At 49.1% G+C, this 9,869-nt stretch overlaps 1 non-coding gene across 1 annotated transcript; it reads left to right on the top strand.

Moving 5' to 3' along the window:
* Window positions 1-9,560: 9,560 nt before the first annotated feature.
* LOC112436823 (small nucleolar RNA U13) lies at window positions 9,561-9,664 on the top strand. The gene has a single exon (XR_003025510.1). It is a non-coding gene; the product is annotated as a small nucleolar RNA U13 (small nucleolar RNA).
* Window positions 9,665-9,869: the final 205 nt, after the last annotated feature.

The following is a 9,869-nucleotide window of genomic DNA, read 5'->3' as shown; positions in this document are numbered from 1 at the left end:
GTGCAGTGGTGCCATCTTGGCTCACTGCAACCTCTGCCTCCTGGGTTCAAGCGATTCTGCCTCAGCCTCCCAAGTAGCTGGGACTACAGGTGTGCACCACCACAATCTATTTTTGTATTTTTAATAGAGATGGAGTTTCACCATGTTGGCCATGCTGATCTCAAACTCCTGACCTCAGGTGATCCACCTGCCTCAGCCTCCTGAAGTGTTGGGATTACAGGCGTGAGCCACTGTACCAGGCTGAGATCATGCAGTATTAGTCTTTCTTTGCTTACTTATCTCACTTAGCATAGCAGGTTCATCCAGGCTGTTGGAAATGGCAGGATTTCCTTCTTTTTTGGAGCTGAATAATATTCCATTGCGTAGACACATTTCCCTCATCCATTCATCTGTGGATGGATGTTATTTTCCATAATGGCTGTACAAATTTACATTTTTACTAACAGTGTACAGTGTTCCCTTTCCCCCACATCCTCAATAACAGTTGTTATCTTTCCTCTTTTGGATAATAGCCATTCTAACAGGTGTGAGGTGATGTCTCATTGAGGTTTTGATTTGCATTTCCCTGATGATTAGTGCTGTTGAGCACTTTTTCATACACCCGTTGGGCATTTATATGTCTTCTTTTGATAAATATCTGTTCAGGTCCTTTGCCCATTTTCAATCAGGTGATTTGTTTTTTGCTACTGTGTTGCATGAGTTCCGTATATATTCTTGATATTGCCTCCTTATGAGATGTACGGTTTGCAACGTCAGGAAGCTTTTCTCCTGTGTTTTCTTCTCGTAGTTTTATGATTTCAGGTCTTACATTGAAGTCTCTAATCCATTTTGAGTTGATTTAGAATATGCAAAGGAAGCACTTGAAAAAGCCAGCACTAGGTTGGGCAGATCCCTCCTGTGGGAAACTGACTTGGGATAAGAGCAGGACTGCCTGGCCCCCCAGTGAGAGGTGACAGCGTGCTGGCAGCCCTCAGCAGCCCTCGCTCGCTCTCAGCACCTCCTCTGCCTGGGTTCCCACTTTGGCGGCACTTGAGGAGCCCTTCAGCCCGCCGCTGCACTGTGGGAGCCCCTTTCTGGTCTGGCCAAGACTGGAGCCGGCTCCCTCCGCTTGTGGAGAGGTGTGGAGGGAGATGCGCGAGCAGGAACCAGGGCTGCGTGCAGCGCTTGCGGGCCAGTGCGAGTTCCAGGTGGGCGTGGGCTCAGCAGGCCCTGCACTCGGAGCGGCCGGCCGGCACCGCCGCCCCGGGCAGTGAGGGGCTTAGCACCTGGGCCAGCAGCTGCTGTGCTAGACTTCTCGCCGGGCCTTAGCTGCATCCCCGCAGGGCAGGGCTCGGGACCTGCAGCCCCCCATGCCTGAGCCTGAGTCTCCCCAACCTCCACCCCGCCCCCGTGAGCTCCTGCGCTGCCTGAGTCTCCCCTACAAGCGCTGCCCCCTGCCCCACGGCGCCCAGTCCCATCGACTGCCCAAGGGCTGAGGAGCGCGGGCACACATTGCGGGACTGGCAGGCAGCTCCACCTGCGGCCGTCGTGCGGAATCCACTGGCTGAAGCCAGCTGGGCTCCTGAGTCTGATGGGGACTTGGAGAACCTTTATGTCTAGCTAAGGGATTGTAAATACACCAATTGGCACTCTATATATAGCTCAAGGTTTGTAAACACACCAATCAGCACCCTGTGTCTAGCTCAGGGTTTGTGAATGCACCAATGGACACTCTGTATCTAGCGACTCTGGTGGGGACTTGGAGAACTTTTGTGTCTAGCTCAGGGATTGTAAATGCACCAATCAGCACCCTGTCAAAACGGACCAATCAGCTCTCTGTAAAATGGACCAATTGGCTCTCTGTAAAATGGACCAATCAGCAGGATGTGGGTGGGGCCAGATAAGAATAAAAGCAGGCTGCCAGAGGCAGTAGTGGCAACCCGCTCCAGCCCGTTTTCATAGTGTGGAAGCTTTGTTCTTTTGCTGTTTGCAATAAATCTTGCTACTGCTCATTCTTTCGGTCCACGCTGCTTTTATGAGCTGTAACACTCACTGTAAAAGCCTGCAGCTTCACTCCGGAACCAGCGAGACCACAAACCCACCGGAAGGAAGAAACTGCAAACACATCCGAGCATCAGAAGTAACAGACTCCAGACACGGGGCCTTTAAGAACTGTAACACTGGCCACGAGAGTCCGCGGCTTCATTCTTGAAGTCGGTGAGACCAAGAACCCACCAATTCCGGACACAGTACTTGCTGCCTCTCTGTATCATCTCCTCTGAAGGCAGGTATTTGCCTACACAGTCTGCTGAGTACTAAGTGCAACACACACTGCAGGGGCTTCCCAGAGCCCCACTCGGATTCAGGTGGATTCCTATGCAGATGGTGAAAAAGGAGGTCAAAAGTTTGAACTGTGAATCAATTGCTGTAAGTTTATGATATTCTCCCAGCAAGATGTCTTCCTTGTAATAACTTGGGAGAACGTTGACTCCAGGGTAGGAGAATGTTCCTGAGGAGTCGGCACACTTTATGGCTGGCCCCAGGCCGTGGGTCAGAAAAATCCACAGCTGGCCACACCATTCTGTGCAGCGGGAAAAACCATCAGTTGAAGGTACTGTGGAAAATCAGTTAAGCTCATTCAATCATCCCGGTTCCTGGTGGGTTCGGTGTCCCATATTTAAGACAAAACTCTGACACTGTTATGCTGTGGTCTTCTTTGAGTTCATCTGTGAAAAGTCTAAATTGTTAAGTCAATCGCTAGTCTTACAACTAGAAAAGAAACACTATGTAAACTTGTGACACTTCACAGAAAGCAACGTCTCAATCTAATGCTATTACACATTCAGGTGAGTGTTAAACATCATCTGAGATGAGCTCTTCTCTGGGCTCAGCCACATCTGTCAAGATCCCAAGAGAATCAAAAAGTTGATGTGTGAATCAATTCGTATGAATTTTTCATAAATCTTGCCAAAAAGATGTCAACAGCTGTCTTTATCCTCATATATTTGGGAGGATGTTGCCTCCAGGATCTGACAGTGTTTACAGAGGAGTGGGCACCATCTATTGCTGGCCCCACACAGTTCGTCAGAAAAACCAACTGGCCAGATAATTTGAGTTCATCCCAGAAAACCATCCATTGAAGGTGCTGTGGAAAGTCAGTGAAGTTCATTCAATCATCAAGATTCTAGGGGGTTCTGTGTCCCGTACTGAAGTCAGAACTCTCACACTGTTACGCCTTAGTCGTCTTGCAGTTCATCTACATACATTTAAAATGAAGTCATTGCTGTTTCTGCAACTGTAGAAGTAAAGATGTATTTACAATTTAAAGGATGGTACCCTTTTACTGGAAAGCAACGTCTCAATCTTATGTTGACACATTCAGCTGAGTGTTAAACATCCGCTCAAAAAAGTGTTGCCAACCTTGACTAAAATAGTCATTGTGTAGAACAGTTTGAAATTAACATGAAAATGGAACAGACAGAACAGAAAGGTCTCAGATCCTTTGTCCACCCTTTTCTTTTCTTAACCCCATTTTCAGTGGTGTGGTCCATGTGTGTAACAATGACTAAACCAATATGGATACATTTTTACGATCTGAAGTCAGGAGTTTGCATGGAGGTTCACCGTGTTGTGCCCTCTATGGGTTGTGACAAACTCCGAATGCCATTCACCACCCATACGAAGTAGCTGCATGCCTTAAACACTCCCTGTGTTTCCCCTGTGCATCCCTCTCCCCTTTGCCAGAAGACCTGGCAACAAGAATCCTTTTCACTGTGTCTAGAGTTTTCTCTCCCAGAATTGTATAGGCCTGGAATCATGGAGTAGGCAGCTTTTTCAGACGGCCTTATCCTCCTCAGCAATATTCATTCACTGCCAGCATCTGTCTTTGAGGCCACCCCATGGTCGCCACTCCCCCTTCCCAGCCTTTCCTTGCAAGGTCTCTTGTTGGCTCCAGTGGGAGCTTCTTCCCATCTGCCCAGGCCCTTCCAACGCCCCCCAGTGTCAGCAAGGCCTGGACCAGGGACACCAGCAGCCCCCTGCACTGGAGTCTTGTGGCTCCACCCCAAGTTTGAAATTTCCCAGTAACCCTGCAGCCACTGCCCAGCCAGTTCTGGTAGAAATCAGGGAAAGAAGGATCTTCCATGCACTCAGCGACCTTCTCAACTAAAGTCTAAAGTTTCACTGCAGATAATGTTGCCAAGAATGTGGAAAATCTGCCTCCCATCATCACCTCTGCCAGCCACGGCTTCTGTGTGGTTGGGCCACATGCACTATGTAAAATGACAAAGGGGCTTCATCAATGGCTGAGCATCAGGGCAGGCACATGGCTCTGTTCCTAGGAGGAGGACATGTTAGGTTGTGCATTGCAGGGTGGGGAAAGATCAAGTCAGTGTAATGACAAAGAAATCCCCACCCGATTCCCTGCCGAACCTCCTGGGTGAAATAGGTGTCTGCTGGCTTCTGAGGGCCTTTGCAAGAAAACAGGATTCTTGCTTAAGCAAAAGTAGGTGTAAAATGAGGCATACTATGGCTTGAGGAACCATTTGGATCATGAACACCACGTGAAATGCTTTGTGTCATCATAGAAATCCATTAGCCTGCAATTGAGCTCTTGATATTTATCCCCACAAAGCAAAAAGATGAGACTGCTCCATTTGAAAAGGGTCACTTTTGCCTACAGAAACATGCTTCTCATAACAAGGCTGTCCTAGACATTTCTTACTCTCTAGAACACAGTTTCCCAGTGGTGCTTGAGAAAAAACCCAAGGTGAGGACCTCAATGCTAAAAGCAGTGACGACAAGATCAAGGGCTCCAGGAATCCAGAGATGGCCGCTCAGTGGACTCTGTGGGAGAAGGCAGGGCTCGGGCCCCAGGCTGGGCCTGCAGAGGGAGAAGATATAGAGGGATAGAAGGAAGTCACAAGGGTCCCCGGGCCTGGTGAGTTGGGGTTGGGGAGGATGGATTCCAGGGTTTTAATGTCAGGAGACTCAGGACATCATCATCCCCTGAGTTCAGTGATTTTCCTGCTCCTTCTAAGTGGGATAGAGCAGTGGGGACGGTCCTGGCTGGAGCGACCCTGCATGGACATCGCTGACATTTCTCAAGAGAGGGGAGTTCCTTCCTGTTGAAGCTGTGACAGGAGCTGGGGACGGGCGTCTTCATCATGCTGTGTGACAAAGCAGGCCTTTCCATCCTGGAAGCTGGCAAGAGGCAGAGAGTAGGAATCAGGTTTCCGGTCCTCTGAGCCAGACTGGGGGACATAGTTCAGCAGGGATGGTGTCAAGGTCAGGCCAGACACACAGAAGTTCCCAGACTGACCTTTCTGGGGCTGGACAGAAACCAGTTTCCATCTTCCACCTGCTTCCAGAAGTTGCCTGTCAAGCGCCCTCTGTAGACAGCACTAGCCAAAGATTGCCTGGCCCAGAAGTGCATTGAAACTGAAGGCAGTGTGGCCCCACCTGGCCAGGGCAGCTGCTCACACTGTAGCTCCCTGGAAGGAGCGAGGGCACTGGCTCCCGTTCAGGGCAAGCTCAGCAAAGTGATGGAGGCTGATCCCACAGCCCAGATCATCCTTGATCCTCCGTTTCACAGCCCAGAGGACGTGGGTTTGAGATTTTCTCTGAAATGATCTTGGAGTTCTCAGGCCCAAACTCTGAGTCCTCGCACTCATGGGGATCCGCAATGCGGCTGCAGCTGTTCAGTGCAGGGGCAGGAATGTGTCCTCCGCATTTCCTCTCATCACAGCGCTCAGCCCTGGGCAGCCTGTCTTAGGCCACATGAAGGTCTCATGAAAACACCCCTGGGCTGGGCTCTAGGTTGAGTGTGCAAAGGTTCCCTCCTCACACTGTCCAGCCTGTTGGACCTTCTCACTGAACGAGGCGTCTTCCCAGGATCTGACCCAAGTCAGAGGGTGGTGAGGGTGGGCTCCTGCAGACTCTGGGATGTCCATTTTCCTGGGGTCTCTCTGCTCTGATCCTGTCTAGACAAGGTTGGTTTCACTTCTCTATGTGCAAGTGTACCCCCCTCCCCACGGCTTCCCTCTGGGCCAAGACACTGTCCTCATGGTTGTATCCCCATATCTCACACAGTGCCTGGCCCTTGTGCAGGTGCTAAAAAAAATCCTGTTTCCTTGCAGAGGCCCTCAGAAGCCACACATGAATGATGGGATCAGAGCACCCAACCCCACTGCAAGGAAACACCCAGGGAGGGAGTCATGTCCTTTTCATGTTTGTATCTCTAGAGCTGCAGCATCTAGCGTGGGAATCCCAGCCTGGAGGTGCTGTGTATAACTCATTCATTCATTAGTGCAGTTAATCAAAATAAAATGAGAAATTCCAGTCTTCATTCACACTGGCCACATTTCCAGTGCCCCACAGAGTTTGTGCCAGCGGCCACCTTATGCAACAGCACAGAGAACATTTCCATCCACACAGAACACACTCTTGGGAACCTGCTCTGAGCCTGGCATGGGGTCTGTTCATGGAACTCATCTAACTAAGAAACCTGTGCGTCAAAGTTGGAATTTCAGGTGAATGGGACTGGAGGAACGAGCTCTAATGATCCAGCGGAAATGCGGAAGTGGGAAGATGATGGGGGTGCTCTCTCCTGAGGGTTTGCACCCGTGAGCTGTGTCTTGTTGGAGGCTCTGAACTCCACAGAGTTAAAGGAGGGTTGAACAGACCAAGAGAGAGAGCAGGGTGGTCTTGTGTGATCCAGCTTGACCTCAGCTGGAGGAGGAGCGATGGATGAACCTTCCTCTGGAATAATTGTCTTCCCACTTTTGTCTCTAGAGACTCCATTGTCAACAGAAGACATGATTCAAGCAGTGATGAAGAAGACACTCCAGGTTTAAAACAACCCAGGAGGGACCCAATGAAGGAGGGTGCCTGTAGCAGTTGGGGTTGGTCTGCTGCTTTAGAGACTGAGGAAGTGGGGGATGAAATTAGAAAGTGAAAGGAAACATGTATGGAAGGCTGCTTTGTCCTTGTCATCGTTACTGACTCAATAGGGAGAGGTTTGGTGCCTCTGGGCTTTGAGTGTGCAGTGTTTGTCATCATCTTTTCTTGCTGTGGTTTTTAAAAAATGATCTTTCCCGGAAAACCATGTCTTTCCTGCCTTTGCGTCAGTAAACCTCCAAAGTCTTTGGTGATGTTTGGCAGCACCTCCTGAGTCTTGGTGAGGAAGAATGTGAGCAAGGAGGTGCCCATGATGTGCTGGAGCATTCACTGCCTCTTCCCAGCCAGGCCTGAGTCGGGGATGCTCAGACAGCTGCTCAGATCTTTAGTCCATAAAGGGAAAGGGAAGCAGGGAGCTGACGGGCTTCACTGATTGAGATAGCAGAGCACCAGTCCAGCAGGCCTCCTCCCCAGTTAACTCGCCTTCCCTGCTCGTAAGAGTTTGTCAGTTACGGTGAAGCTAATTCGTTGGGAGGCTCTGTCCTGTGGGTGTGGCTGGCTCGGGAGTCCTGAGCTCTGAGCCAGTTGGGGGTCAAGCAGGACACTGGTCATTCAGGGTGGTCGCTGGAACATCTGGAAACCTCGCCTTGAGATTGTGAAGGTGCTGGGGCAGGAGTGGCGCAGATTGGGCACCCTGATCCTTCAAGGGGCCTGTGTTTGGGGTCACCTACATCATATTTTGGGTCAAGGATTACAGTAGCATGAGCGATCTGTGCGTTAAGGCCGTGTTCCTGCTGCCGATAACTAGCCAGAGCCCATCCCTTTGTTTCGGCCCATCCCTTTGTTTCCCGTAAGGAATACTTTTAGTTAATCTATAATCTATACAAATAATGCTTATCACTGGCTTGCTGTCAGTAAATATGTGGGTAAATCTCTGTTCAGGGCTCTCAGCTCTGAAGGCTGGGACTCTGCTGATTTCCCACTCCACACTCTATATTTCCGTGTGTGTGTGTTTAATTCCTCTAGTGCTGCTGGGTTAAGGTCTCCGTGACAGAGCTGGTCTTGGCATGTTCTTTTCTCCTTTTTAGTGCTGAGTAGTACTCCATCATACAGATGTGCCACATTTTCTTTATCCATTCACCAGTTGATGGACACTTGAGATGTTTCTGTTTGTTGACTGTTTGAAATAATTCTGCTGAGAACTTTTTTTTTTTTGTCTTTTGTGAACATATGTTGTCATTTCTTCTGGGAGAATTTCCAGGGGTGGAATTGCTAGGAGAAATGGAAAGTTGATGTTGAACTTCTTAAACAGCTAAAGATCTCTTTCCAAATTGATGGTATCAATGTACGTTCCCACCAGGATGCACACTGCCAATGTTATTTATGACAGTGAACTGCAGGTTGCAGCCCTTGGTGGAAAATTACATATAAAGATTGGAAAGTAAGGGATATGATGGTCGTTATTTTTCTTGTTAGTTTCAAAGTCACAAGCACAAAGGTGTAGGCAGGTGTAGCTGCCTCCTCCATCCCCAGCACTGGGAACAGTGTTCAGCCCCACATTGAGCAGCCCTGCCCCATATAGGGCAGCACAAGCCCACCTCCTTGAGGCTGGCAGTTTCCGCAGCACCCATGGGCTCTGGGAGCAGACAGGTGGCCCCAGACCTGAGTTCCAACTTTGTGTCACTCAGCAGCACAGCCAGAAGGAGAGGGGCCCGAGCACCACACACACTATGGGGGAAGCTTCGGCCTGAACAGGTGGGACTTCCCTAAACAGAGGACTCCATGGTGACCCAGAGACCCAGTGCTGGAAACAATTGTCTCTTTGGAGGCACTGTTGCCCCTCCCTTGAGTCACATCCATGGAGAATCACCCAATCAGAAACCTCTAATTCTAACTTGGGGGCCCAGGGCTGCCCCTTGCTTCAAGTCTGGACCAGGATCTGACTCTAGAAACCCTGCTTCTCTCCTAGCATGGAGAGGAGAATCATCAACTCTCCCACCTACCAGTACCCGGTTTGAGGGTTCTGCTGGTCACAGAACTCCAGGGCCGTTCACCATCTCATGCTCCTCCAGATTGGGATCCCCTCCCTTTGGGTCCAAGAGGGGAATGCACGACTCAGAGGAAACCTTCCTGGAGCCAGTGTCCATCATCTTCCCAGGAGAGACCTTGTGTGAGTGGCATGTATTTATTTTTTCCTTTTTATTTGTACAAATTCATGGGGAAAATGCACAATTTTGTTACAGGCATAGATTGTGCAGGGGTCCAGTTTGGGTTTCTAGGGTATCCATCACCAGAGTAATGAACACTGAATTTATTAACCAATTCCCCATCATCCTTTGCCTCCCACCCCCTCACCCTTCTGAGTCTTCATTATCTATCATCCCACTCTCTCCATCCATGTGAAATTGCTCCATGAGCTCACAGAGATTGAGAGATAATTAAGTACATAGACTTAGTGGCATGCAGGGAAAAGGAAATGTGCATAGTTGATAAAAGAACGATTTCTGGAGTTTGACAATGTTACCTGCTGAGGAACACTGATTTTTTTTTTTAATTTGATATGTAGAATGTGGTTTTTATGGCAGTCTCAAACAACTGTTACAGCAGCATCTAGAAGCGTCTGGTGACTCTGAACTAGCAGAAATGCATCGGTGTGCCATTTCACATCAAGAATGGGAGTTTAGATCCTTCTGTAGTTCATAAGCATGATGATTGGATTTTCACGAGCACGTGTGAAATGCGCCTTCCCAAAACCTTGTTATAATATCAGCACATTACCCATCTAACAATCAAGAATGGAAGGAACTTTTTCTTGTCAAATGTCTACTGTGTGTGTGTCCACACTATCAACTCTATATGATGGGGCAGGTCCCTTTTCTCCTGTAACTCGTTTTTACAAACACAATATAATAATGTGGAGAGAGCAACTGTGTTTCTGAAGCAAGACAGGTGCTCAGAAATCATACCCTTGTACATGAAAAATACACGTCTGG

The sequence above is a fragment of the Pan paniscus genome, chromosome 10 (assembly GCF_029289425.2).
Source record: "Pan paniscus chromosome 10, NHGRI_mPanPan1-v2.0_pri, whole genome shotgun sequence".
In the NCBI taxonomy this organism is placed as follows: domain Eukaryota; kingdom Metazoa; phylum Chordata; class Mammalia; order Primates; family Hominidae; genus Pan; species Pan paniscus.
Note: the sequence above shows the minus strand (reverse complement) of the source record. Positions and strands in the feature narration are given on the sequence as shown.